Source organism: Echinops telfairi, unplaced genomic scaffold, assembly GCF_000313985.2.
Source record: "Echinops telfairi isolate 266 unplaced genomic scaffold, ASM31398v2 ScPeMD7_2291;HRSCAF=2852, whole genome shotgun sequence".
Classification (NCBI taxonomy): Eukaryota; Metazoa; Chordata; class Mammalia; order Afrosoricida; family Tenrecidae; genus Echinops; species Echinops telfairi.
The window spans coordinates 20,215,821-20,229,371 of NW_022106189.1; the positions used below are offsets into that span (position 1 = coordinate 20,215,821).

The window sequence follows — 13,551 nt, forward strand, 5'->3', positions numbered from 1 at the left end:
AATTGGCTCTTGTGAAGAGGGCGTGTCTCCGACGAAGGGGCGTCTCCTAGGGGACTGAGGGAGGGCCGGGCCGGGCCGGGGCGGTGCGAAGCGGGGGTGGGCCCAGCGCGTAATGGCAGCGCCGTGGCCTCGCGTCCATCTTTACCGCTCCCTGGGACCTGTCACAAAGGAGTCGCACCGCCGCCGCCCCCTCCCTCCGGTGGGCCCGGGAGCTGGAGAAAGTCAGTGCCTCGGCCCGGCCGCGTTACTCGGGGAAGCCCCTGGGGACGCGGAGAAGGGGTGGGAGTCCAAGGGCTGGGGACTTTAGAGAGGAACGGGAACTGCCTCCCGAACCTGGGGTGGGGAGACCGGACTGGGGTCGAGAGAGACTCCGGGAAGGGGCCCGGGAAGAGGTGGCCTTGGGCTGAGCCCGGGAAACACCCTGGACGTTCCCCGCCGCGGCCCGCGCTGAGGGCGCCCCGAAGAGGCTCCTGCAAGAGGGTGTTCCCCCCCTTGGGGGGTCTTGGCCGGAAGAGGCTCTAGAGGGTCGCCTTTCTGAGGAGGCCACGCCGAAAAGGGCGCAGGTGAGAGGCAGGTAGCTTCTGGGGAGGCTCCTGGGGCGGAGGAGAGTCCCCCAGGTGCCCGGGGGAGAGGAGAGGGTCGGGCAGGTTGCCTGTGGCAGAGTTTGTGCTTTGGGAGCACAGGTGGGCGGTAGACCTGCCCCAGCGAGACTTGGGAATGATTTGGGGGTCTAGGAACACTTCAGAAAGAGGGGGGAGGAGGTGGGAGCCGGAGCTAGCGGATTCTTCCCTGGAGGCCTGAGCTAGAAATTGGGTAAGGGCCTTGGGGGGTGGAGGGTGGCGGTTTCTGGGAAGTAGCACCTTCTCCTCCTCTCCTCTCCGGAGGGGGAGAAGGGAGCGGGGAGCGGGGATGGCAAGGTCCGTTCCTTCACTCTGGAAACCGACCAGGTGTCCCAGACAGAAGATTCAGCTACTTCTGGGCGTAGTGCGGAAACCCGCCCCTCCACCCCCACCCCGCACACACACCCTCTGCGTGGTTTGGGTTAGCCGTTTCTCCCTGCCCGTGGCCTCAGTGTCCCTGTCTATGACAAAGGAGGCCGGCACAGGTAGTCCACGGAGACTCTGGAGTCCTATCCTGGGCAGTGGGCTAGCTGCCTGAGGTTGTCCCCCGGAGTTGTACTTTGAACTTTTTAATCTCTGGAAGTGCCTGTGCCGCGATGCCCGGCTGTGTTGCCTGCGGTTGATGGTCGGGTCCCGGGAGTCCGAATTGACCGGAGGGCATCTCACAACAACAGTGGTGTCTCCAGGCCCCGCACCTCCCGTCTGCAGCCCTTAGACCAGTGGCTGATGGCAGTCACCTTGGGTCTCTTCCATGAAATGTGCCCTGTGTGAAAATTCCGTGTGAACTCCAGGTGGTGTGGGAGTTAAGTTTTGTGATTCCACCACCGTCCGGCTGCTGTTGGGGGAAGTGAAGGACTTTCCTCGCTGTATGGTCCACCCATCTACGGTGGTTGTTGATCAGCCGGGAGGACTGGGGGGGGGGGGGGGCAACCGCCCTTGAAAGCCTCAAGGGTTGCTACTGCCTAGGCCGAATTACAATCTACACCCAGGATTGCAGCCTCTTTGTCGATGGGAGTCAGGGGCTGGGTGGATTTCCAGGTTTTGTTCCCAGAGTCTGCATCTAATTTGAACTTCTGATGGTGCCTGCAGAATAAATCTTTGCCTTAAGGAAAATTTCCCTGGATAGCTGGAATTCTCCTCCTAGTCATTTGCTCTCAATGTTGCGAACCGCATCCCTTTTTTATAGGTATTCAGTGGGCTTTGGATGCCTACAGGTAGTGATTAGCATGCTTCCGTCCTCGGTGTGATGTCAGGGATGTGGCTTCCTTTTGTCCCCCCATGGGCATCATGCCTGGCCGCAGCTGTCTCAAAGTCTCCTTTGTGAAGACACACTGGCACTCACTTTTCTCCTCTATCCCGGTTCCCTCTGCTTTTCCATGCCATGTCATTTACTGGGATGGCCCTTGCTCTGCAGACCTCTCCATGAGGCTACAGGATACTTGTTTCTGTGTGTCACATTGCCTTAATGGTCAGTTAGTGGGATTTGTGAGAGCTGGCTCCCCAAATATTAGGTAATTGATTTGGTGATTTTTTTAAAATCCTTGTTTTGTGGTTTAGATTTTAGTGTTTTGTTTGTTTTTAAGCCAGAGCCAAAAAAACTGATCTGCATCTGTTGTTTCACTCATCTGATACTCCCAGAGTCTTAAAACAGCAACAGCAACAATACTGGGTGGGCTTTCTGATTTCTCAGGATAAATATTGTGCTGACCTACTAATGACTGTCTCTTTATGCCCTGCTTTATGCTGGATTCACAACCCCCTCATTTCTGAACCCCCATGATTATTTTTAAGTTATCGATTATAGGAAGTGTTCCACATTCTCTATGTGGACTTTTTTCTGCTTTGTCAGCAAAATACCTTATCATTTAGTAAATGGGCCAAGCATTCAAGGGGAAGTGAAAACGTAATATCTTGTTTAATAATGTTATTCTATCATGAATAGGGCAGAAAACAACAGCCCTGAAGTATATTTTGGCCAGAGTTTAACAAAACAATCATTGTATGTTCCTGGTGCTCATGTACAACAGTCTCTTTCAACTCCACGAGCCTGATTTAGCCCATCAGGAATTGTGTGTACTTTCTCAAAGACTGAAGCAGTTTGTTAGCTAAAGTAGGAAGTCCCTCTGCCATTTTTCACTCTCTTTGATACTCTAATATCTATATAACCCCACTGCCATCAAGTTGATTCCGACTCATAGCAGTCGTAAAGGTAGAGTAGAACTGTTCTTTAGCGTTTCCAAGACTGTAAATCTTTGTGGGAACAAAGAGCCTCATTTTTCTCCCTAGTTGAACTGCCAGTTAGCATCCTATGCTGAACCCAGTTGCCCACTCAAAACTCATTGTCATTCAGTTGATGCCGACCCAAGTGGCCCTATAGGACAGAGAAGAACTGCCCCATGAGTTTCTGAGACTGTAACTGTTTACGGGAGTAGAAAGCCCCATCTTTCTCCCAAGTTGCAGCGGTAGTTTTGAACTGCTGACCTTTCAGATCGCAGCAGCCCAACTTGTAACCACTACACCACCAGGGCTCCTTAACATGTATGTAGTTTGGAACAATTATTAGCAATTCTTTAAGATGATCAGTGTTCCCACTCACTGCCATCGGATTACTTCCAACTTTTAGTGAGCCTCCAGGGATGGGTAGAACTGCCCCTTTGGGTGTTCAAGGCTGTAAATCTTTACTGTGGCAGAACTCCTCCCATTTCTCCTGCAGGGTAAGTAGCTGGTGGGTTTGAACTGCTGGCCTTGTGGTTGGCAGCCCAACGTGGAACCCACTATGCCACCAGTGCTCATACTTGTTTAAATTGGATCTTTTCTTTCTTTTTTTAAACATTTTATTAGGGGCTCATACAACTGTTATCGCAATCAATACACGCATCAATTGTGTAAAGCGCATTTGTACATCATTCTCAAAACATTTTCCCTCCACTTAAACCCCTGGCATTAGGTCCTCATTTTCCCCCTCCCTCCCCGCTCCCCCTACCTCATGAGCCCTTGATAGTTTACAAATTGTTATTTTGTCATATCTTGCCCTGTCCGACGTCTCCCTTCACCCACTTTTCTGTTGTCTGTCCCCAAGGGAGGAGGTCACATATAGATCCTTGTAACCGGTTCTCTCTTTCCTACCCACTCTCCCTCTACCCTCTGTTTCGCCACTCACACCACTGGTCCTGTAGGGCTCATCCGCCCTGGATTCCCTGGATTTTCAGTTCCTATCTGTACCAGTGTACATCCTCTGGATCTTTTCTGTATTTTGTGGTGAGATGTTTTAAAGTGGGATTTGATAATCACATAGTTGCAGAAGCCAGTAAACACTGTAGGTGGTAGCCACAATGGAACCGATTAGCTACTTTAAAAGAGTTATTCCATTTATCCCCTCTTCAAGCTTTTGACATCTTCAAGGCCCGTGCCATTGAATTAAAAATCCACTGTCATCGAGTTGATTCCAACTTATAGTGATCCTGAAGGACAGGGCACATCTTCCCCATAGGGCTCGCAGGGCTAAAATCTGTACAGAAGCAGGTTGCTCCATCTTTCTCCTCAGAACAACTGGTGGATTCAGTTAACAACTGAGTGCTTAAACCCTGTGCCACCAGGCCTCCCTTCACTATTAGGTATTTTCCCCTCTATGTTCCTATTAGGTTATTGAAAAGCCAAATCACTAAGAAGTGAATGCCAAAACTTAGACCACAACATTTAGGAGACTTTTGACACTTTTCAGAAGTGCAAAAGAACACTTAATATCTCTTTGGCTTATTTATTCAGTAAGTTGGCTCTTGGAATTGTTTTCTGGCCAACCTATATGATTAGGGAAAGAGTACAGATATGTTGTGTATTTGAATAGTTGTGCCTATTCCAAAAGGGATTGTTTGCTAATTAAATATGTAGTAAAAGCGATAACTAGATATGTGCATGACAAATCTAAGGCTAAATCAGGTGAAGATATTTTGTAAGCAACAGTTGGGTTTTTAGGGAGCCCTGGTGGCATAGTGGTTACAAGTTGGACTGCTATCCACAAGGTTGGCAGTTTGAAACCACTAGCTGCTCCGTGGGAGAAAGTGTGTTGTACTGCTGGAAACAGTTACAGTCTCCAGGGAACAGGTCTACCCTGTCCTACAGGGTCTCTATGAATCAGCATTGACTCGAGGGCAGTGAGTGGAGGAAGGGGGCTGTTTAAGCAAGGTTCTTACTGTCTCTCCAAGGTTTCAAAAAATATAAATGAGATAGCAAGGAATGGATTCTTAAAATTTGCTAAGGCAAAAATTCTGCACATAGCTTTCTTATTACTAGAAGTTACAGCTTCCAGGCCATTTCATGGTACCTATCTACACTCATAGAAGAGATTTGTAAAGATTTTTTAAAGATTTACTAAAATGTGGCATTCCTAAACCAAAACTACCACCATATTAAGATTTACTGAATGCTTTAATGCCTTATTCCCCAGGCACCAATGTAGAGCTCTGCACAGATGATGTGTAAAACAGGAATTCCTGTAATATCCCAGAAAGAGGGAGGGCTGCATTTGGGGCGTGAAGCATCAGTATTGGACTCATTGATTTTGTATGTCTTTGTGTTGATTCTTATTATTTTTATATTTTTTGTTTCACTAAAATTACCATTCAATTTGTAGGTTACACTTTGGACTGCTAACCACAAGGCTGGCAGTTTGAAACCACTGCTGGTCCTCAAGAGAAAAACCAGGCTTTCTGCACCCATAAAAATGTACAGCTTCAGAAACCCCAGGGGCAATTATATTCTGACCTGTAGGGTCAGTATGAGGAGGAATCAACTGTATGGTAGTGCGGTGTTTTGTGTTGTTTCCCTGAGTGTTTTCTGGTTCATTGTGAGGAGGTGCAGGGCTGGGCGATGGTTCCTTTTATTGTCCATAGGGTCTCTGAGTTGGAACCGATTCTCAGCAATCCACGGGGGGCTGGCCAGGATTTCAGCATCCCATGTGCTGCAGATGGTTAACACACTTAGTTGCTCACTGAAAGGCACTTTGAGTGACCCAGGGTCTTCTCAGAAGAAAGGCCTACTCAACTCCCAGAAGTCACCTCTCCAAGGACCACCCCCAGGGTTTCTGGGTTAGCCTCAACTTGCTGGCAGCCTTTCTCTGTGTAGATGAGATATTTTGACCAAGGATATTTTAGCTTATAATTTAAGACATGACTGTGTTGATGCCCGCACGCACGTGCGCGCGTATGTGTGTGTGTGTGTGTGTGTGTGTGTGTGTGTATGTGCACACGTGCACAAAGAGAATCAAACCCTTGGCAGCAACCCTCTAGGGCAGAGTATAACTGGTCCACAGGGTGTCCAAGCCCGTGAATCTTTACAGAAATCTTTACAGATTGCCTCATCCCCCCTCCCTCAGCTATTTGTACACTGAAAGATTTGCTTACATTATCCTGTTCCTTTTTCTCTGAAAAAATGGTGGAATAAGAGTCTTCCTAGTGGACTTGATGCTTTACCTACTTCTCTGGCATAGACTAGCAGCCCTAGTGGTGGAATGGGTTGTGTGTCAGTCAGGTGAGAGACGAGACTTTCTACTCCCATGAAGAGGGGCAGGTCTGCTCTGTCCTTCAGAGCTGGCTCGAGGGCACTGAATTGGTTTGTTCTACAATGTTCTGGCAGGAACTGTGCTATGGGTAGGGATCTCAGTGTGTTGTCTCCTGCTAAGCCAAGCTCCCTTGCCCAAGAGCATGAGGGAGGGACTTTATCGTATTTTCATCTTCAATCAGTGCCTGAATGATGGGGGTCTCTTTTTCAAAAATATTTTGAAAGTATTTTCTGATTTTACAGATTTTAGCATAAATTCACTTAAAACATTTATTGAGTACTTTCTAGGTTCTAGCTGTATAACTGAGTGTTTTCAGACACATTATAAGTAGATCTCATTAAGGAAAGTGTTATCTGTTGCTCAACACATTTTGTTTGTTTTTCTTAATAGCAAAGAGTTTGCTATAATAGAAAATGCTGTTCCTTAAGACTTGTGAATCATGTCTGTGTTTGAATGACAAGCCTGTCTGATGTCCTGTCATTTGGTGTCTGAGAGGGCTGGGGGAGACTCGCCAGCAATACAGAGTAATGCAGCCTCGTTAGCACTTACCTCAGTTCTGCCCTAGTATTTCCTGTTGGGTGTAAGGCAGATTTTTCGATCCATGAGACTTCTGGCTGGGATTGTTTACTTTTCCTTTTTGGATATTACTTGATTCTGAAAAATTCCTTACTCTCTCTCCAGCTTGAATGTTATTTTTTAATATATTTTTAAGGGCTGGAAGATCTGTCTTTTCTCCTTTGTACTGTTTCAGTTCAGGACTGGATTCTAATTCCTTCTGCCTTAAGTCACATCTCCTGACTGGAGATGTCACTGATGCTGGCTTAAAAAGCTTTCAGCGTTCAGGGGGAGTTTTTTCTAGATTCCCTTCCCTACAGTTCAGCCAGAAAAACCAATCAGTGCTTCTCTCAGCCTTCTTGGAGGTTGTATTGCAGGGATAATAATGCCCTGTGTGACTGAAGTCTCAATTACCAAGTTAGATAAGAAGCCACTTTAGGTTAGTTCACCTGGATGGACACTTGAATGACATGTATGAAGTACCTCAGCAGAGCTAGGTTTCCTTTGGATGAAAAGTGAAATTCCCACCAAATATTTCATTCTCTTCCCTTCCTTTCCTCCCCTACAAAATATCAGATATATTAGACCTTAAAGATAGAAACAGTCCGTTTAACGCACGGTTAAATAGTTTTTGTTCTGTCAAGTGTACCCTTACTATATGATCTACTTTTCTTATCTATTCATTGCAGTAGCAAATAATCCACTTACTGACTTGCAGATTTTCTCCATCTAACACAATCATCAGTGGGAATATTAATGGTGTATAGGGTGTCCTTGAGGGAATTTTAAAAGTAAATATATTTATAGATACTATTCTCCATCCTAGGAGGCTTTTAGTTACACAGGTGAATGTTTTTGACAAAATTAGGCACATATAGTGCCTAAAATACCCATTTTATGATTTGTTAATTTTACTGCACAAAATATCCCAACAAGTATTAAGGTCTGGCTAACAAAATGTATGCTAAATTATTTAGAGAAAGTGTACTGCTGCTTGCAATTTACTTTGAAATGAATGTTTTAAAATTAGATGGGTTGATGACGACTGAGTACACAATGGAACAAGTATTGTAAAAAGGCAGGATACTTTGATGGTAGAGTCTAAGCGCAGTGAGTATATAAGTGGCCACTGCCAAAGATATATTTAAATTACGAGATGTTTGAAATATTAACAAAATATTGAAGAGAAGCAAATGTGACACTAACACACTGTCACACTGGTTAATTGAGAGGAAAACCAAGAATATTTTCTCATGCGGAAAGTCTTTAATGTCCAGTGTGGTGGTCATTGTTGCTGTGCATGCTCTGTGGTCAGCTCTGCGTGGAGGTCGGGGCAATGCTGCCTCTGCTATTTTGGAGTGATGGTTTACGTTGACACCAATACAGTGAACCCTCGTTTATCGCGGTTAATCAGTTCTAGACCCTACCGTGATAAATGAAATTCCGCGAAGTAGGATTCCTTATTTGTAAATCAAATATTTTCGTAGTTAGAGCATCGAGGACATGAAAAAACACCCTTTAGTCACCATTACACTCGTATTACCCAATTTATTAAACGAAAAAGGGAAAATACAGTAAAACATTTTGGACGTTACAATTATCATTTATTATTATATTATTTATGGCATCAAGCGTGTACAGTATGAGTCAATCAGTGGCAGTAATGACAGAGCATGCACTGTTACGCAAAAACCGCGATAGAGTGAAGCCGTGGAAGTCGAAGCGCGAAGTGGCGAGGGTTCACTGTAGTTGGTTTTGGGTTTTGACATTTTCCCTTTGTGGTCATTTAGCCAGTTTCTCCTTTCTTGGCAGTATAATCTCGAAGTCATCCTTTCAGGGGAGAATGCGTTCTTTCTGTCCCCAAGGTATATTATGATCGAATGCAAGCAAAGATGTGAAGAGATAGATGAGTCATTGAGTCCTGGACCATTTGTTAACGAGAGTTAGACCAGTATGATTATAATTATGTTCACAGAGCAAAATGCTTATTAACAGTGTAATGGTTTTATGCGTATACTACCTTACCATTTAGATTGCTTACTCGTCCTACTAAGCAGTGGCTTATCCAGTAATGAAGTTTTAAGTCAGTCAGTTGTCACAGCCACTCTAAGAGTTGTACATCTTTGAATTGCATGAAGAGCTTTTTTATTTTGCCCCAAAATTGACTGGTGTGAAGTGACTGTTATAGCTAAGGTGACACACACACACATAGGCATATACATCGTATATACAGGTGTGTTGCCTTTACATAATCTGTAGTCTTGTTTTCCAATTCATTGAGTCTTCCAGGCCTCAATTGATATTACCCCATACCATGGGGTTGGCAGTTCAAACCCACCAGCTGCGCTGTGGGAGAAAATAAGATTGTCTGCTCACGTGAAGTCTCAGGAACCCTGTGTAGGGTCCCTTGCTGTAGTCAGAATTGCCTAGAAGGCAGTGGGTTGGCTGAGTCGGTTAGTGCAGAGTACCAGCTAAATCCATTAGGATGTTTCATGGGGTAGATCTGGTGGGAAATATATGGAACCACTTTTTAATTTGTTTGTTTCACTGAGCTGATAATATACTGTTATAGTCACTAATGGATGTTAGCTCTATTCTAATGGCTATTTTGGCTGCGTCTGTGGATGACTGTGTTCAGAGATAGTCACTCTTATTTTTCTAGAAGGGGAGCACTTTTGACCTTAGAAGAATCACCTTTTAATAGCATCTCCAGAGTGTTTACTTACTCCTTCATGTCTACTCTATTGGGCTTTCTAGCAGAGAGGTTTCCAGGCCTGGCTGCCACCAGAATCCCCTGGGGAGCCTTTAAGAAAACACATACTTGGGGCACTTCCTAGAAATTTGACTCTGGAGTGAGACCAGGGATTTGCATTTTTAATAAATGCCCTATGCAATTCTGATGCCACCTATGGGATGATTAAGTTGCAATGAGAAGTTCTTAGTCTAAAAGAATAGATAAGCTTAAGTAAAAATACAAGTAAGTAAAAAGGATTCCTTAAGAGAGGCTTGTAATTCTTGAGTGCTTGTAACTCGGGTCTTACTGCAGCGTCCCACCTCCCAGATGAGTTACTTTTAATTAACACCATGCCCTTTTTATTATAATATCTAAAATGTGAGTCCAGGTTCAGTAACGTTATGCATGTTGTCACGTTTGACCTGCACTGCATTTAATCCTCACAGTGATACTGTGAGGTAAGCACTCGTCTAGCTCTGCTTCTCAGTCCTCGGTTACCTGAGATTGACAGGCAGCGGGACTTGTTTGTTTGCACTTCACATTTCTTCTCTGAGACAAATATCATGAGTTCACAAGTGGTGGTTACTTTTTCCAAATGAAACCAAACCAAATCCCACTGCCCTCCAGTTGGTTGTGCCTCATAGCCACCCTGTATAAGGTGCCGGCAACTGTAGATCTCTACGAGAGCACATTTTCACCCGGACCGAATCTGAGATCTGATTCTCCGGGACCCCATTCCTCCCCTTGCGGTGACCTCCAGTGTGTGTACACTTAATTCAGAAAAAGCCCTCCGTGGTGGCAACCCATGCTTATCAGGCCTGCCTTTGTGAAATACCCCAAGGTGGTCCTGCCACCTACCGTATACACTCATGGATAAGCCAAGTTTTTCAGCACATGTCTCATGCCATTTTTGTGGTAAAATTAGGTACCTCAGCTGATATCCGGGTCAGCTTATACTCGAATATGTATGGTAATTAACTGCTTCTTTACACCTTTATAACATAGTTCTTAAAGGAAAAAACATGGTTTTTAAAATACTTGGAGAACTTTTTTATACTCAATCGCCTTCTCTAATATATTTATTTTTTAGATCACTTCAGGAAAAATAGAAACTTCTTAGAGAAAAAAATAGACTATTTTGAGTTCAATTTAAAAATAGGGGGAAAGCCTTAATCTTTGTTTTAGCACCTCCAAATTTAGTGATTTAAAAAAAACAACACCTGCATGTATTTTTCCAATCACTTGAAAAGTATAATAATGGGAATCTTCGTAGATGAATAATTCTATTCTTTATTCTGTTCTGTTAGTCTATTCCACTTATAGGTTATTGTTATTGTTGCAAAATGTGGAGAGAATACAGTTTAAGTATGTAACATTTAAAAACATATTTTCCTATCTTATTGGTTCCCTCATAAGTTGTTTCTTATTAATTTTAAATAATTTTATAAGTGTGTTTACACTGTAACTATATAGAATCTACTGCTCTCTCCTTTTCAAGGTTTTGTTTTCTGGGACTTAAATCTCACCTTGAATTTCTCAAATTCTTGCTAGTTATCTTAATACCTTGCTGATCGCCCTTCCTCAGATATGACTTCCTGAGCTTCATGTATGTATCTGGTTGGATTGAATCTTCTATTTGCATCTGGAGCTCAATCACAACTTCCATTGCAACTGGTTGGGAAGTCCCTAGTGCATGCGAGAAGCCAATGGGATTTTCTTCTGCTCTAGTAACATTGACACCATTCTCCAGCCCTTGTCATCAAGGAAAGCTGTTTGGAACTAGAGACCAGGAGCAAGAGATAAAGCATTCCCAGAGTCTTCTTCCTGCCAGTATCTCCAAAGTGTTAGTTGGTTTGGTGGTGGTGGTGGTGGTGGTGGTAGTGTTAGGTGCTGTCTAGCCGGTTCCAACTCAAATACAACTGAAATAGCCCAGTCGTGCATGATCCCAGCAGTCGTTATATTGGAGCCCATTGCTGCAGCCTCCATGGCACTCCATCTCATTGAGAGCCTTGTTCTTTTTTTGCTGACCCTCTAAAGAAGCGCTTCTCAACCTGTGGGTCACAACCCCTTTGGGGGTCGAATGACCTTTCACAGGGGTCGCCTAATACATCCTGCATATCAGATATTTACATTACGATTCACAAAAGTATAGCAAGATTACAGTTGTGAAGTAGCAACAAAAATAATTTTACAGTTGGGGGTCACCACAACATGAGGAACTGTATTAAAGGGTCGAGGCATTAGGAAGGTTGAGAACCACTGCTCTAAAGCATGATGTCCATTTCCAGGAACTGGGCTCTGCTGATTACATGTCCAAAGTACATGATCAGAAGCCTGGCCACCCTCAATCTAGGGAGTCTTCTGGCAGTTCCAAGACAGACTAGTTTATTCTTCTGGCACTCCACCGTGCTTTCAGTATTCCTGGCCAACATGATAATGCAGCTTCATCAGTCCTGCAGTCTTCCTTATTCCTTATCCAACTTTCACCTGCATGTGAGGCCATTGGAAATACCATGGCTTAGGTCAGGAACACCTTAGTCATCAACGTCACATCCTTGCTCTTCAACACGTTAAAGAGGTCTTGTACAGCACATTTGACTGATGCAGTATGTCTTGATTTCTCGATTGTTGCTTCCATGAGTATCGATTGTGGTTTCAAGCAAGATGAAGTTCTTGACATCTCCAATCTTTTCTCCAATTGACATATTGTCTGTTGGTCCAGTGTTGAAGATTTTTATTTTCTTCACATTGAGTTGTAATCCATACTGAAGGATGCAGTGTTGGATTTTCCTTTTCAGCAATGCAGGCTGTGTCATCTGCAGATCGCAGGTTGTTGATAGGCCTTCCTGCAGTCCTGATGCTGCACTGTGCTTCATAGAATCCAGCTTCTCGGGTTCTTTGCTCTGCATAGGGATTGAGTACGTTTGTGGTGAAAGGATGCAACCCTGACACACACCTTTCCTGATTTTAAGCCACACAGAAATCCTTTTTCCGTTTGTATGCCTGCCTCTTGCTCTATGTAGATAGGTTTCACATGCACACAAGTAAATGTTCTGAATTTATTTATTTTTTGCAATATTATCCATAGTTTGCTTTGATTCATATAAATGCCTTTGCATTGTCAATAAAATACAAGTAAATATCCTCCTACTATTCTCTGCTTTCAGCCAAGATCCATCTGGCAGCAGTAATGTTATCCCTGGTGTCATATCCTGTCCTGACCCTGTTTGAATTGCTGGCAACTCCCTGGGATGGACTGCTGTAATCATTTTTAATTTTTACATTTTACTTGCATGTGATGTTAATGATACAGTTTGATAGTGGCCCTGTTATATTGGTTAGTTGAACCACAGAATCTTACACCATAGGGATTGAGAACCCATGATCGTCCGTGGTATGGCTTTCTCCAGCCTTGAAATAGGATGACATAAGTGTCCATATAAAATCCACTACTGACAAATTGATATCAACTCACGTTGGCTCTGAAGGACAGAGTGGGACTGCCCAGTAGGCTTTCTATGGCAGTTGGGCTTATGTAAAGGCTGCCACATCTTTCTCCCAGGAAGTGGTTGGTGGGTTCAAGCTCCCTGACCTTTGAGTTGACAGCTAGATATTGTAACCACTGTACCATCAGGGCCTCTTCGCTTATACAGGAGGGTAAGTCAAAGTATTGCTACAAAATCATAGAATCATTCATCGAAAATATAAAACATGTGAAGCTGTTGTTTTTCAACATATCTTCTGTCTAGGTCTATACATTTTTTTATTTTTTTCACTTTATTGGAGGCACTTAACAGCTCTTATAACAAAGCATACATCCATCGTGTCAAGCACATTTGTACATATTTTGCCATCATCCTTTTCAAAACATTTTCTTTCTACTTGAGCCCTTGGTATCAGCTCTTTTTTTCCCTTCCTCCCCCACCCTCCCACTCTCACAAAACCTTGATAAATTATAAATTATTATTACACTGTCTGCTGTCTCCCTTCCCCCATGTTCTGTTGTTTGTCACCCTGGGTTGAGGTGTGGTGGGGTTTTATATGGCAGTCATTGCAAATGGTTCCACTTTCTCCCCCCCCCCCCC

The 13,551-nt window shown here is 44.1% G+C and overlaps 1 protein-coding gene across 3 annotated transcripts in view; it reads left to right on the forward strand.

Annotated features, from left to right (window-relative positions):
• The first annotated feature begins 123 nt into the window (after nucleotides 1-123).
• Nucleotides 124-13,551, forward strand: part of RSPRY1 (ring finger and SPRY domain containing 1) — a 49,488-nt gene continuing 36,060 nt past the window's right edge. The window contains exons 1-2 of one of the 3 annotated variants that reach the window (XM_045293771.1): nucleotides 126-563; nucleotides 12,634-12,727. The gene's annotated coding sequence lies outside the window, so the exon portion shown is untranslated. Of the gene's footprint in view, nucleotides 564-12,633; nucleotides 12,728-13,551 lie in introns of all 3 variants that reach the window. The other 2 variants (XM_004704649.3, XM_045293770.1) reach the window with 2 other exon arrangements.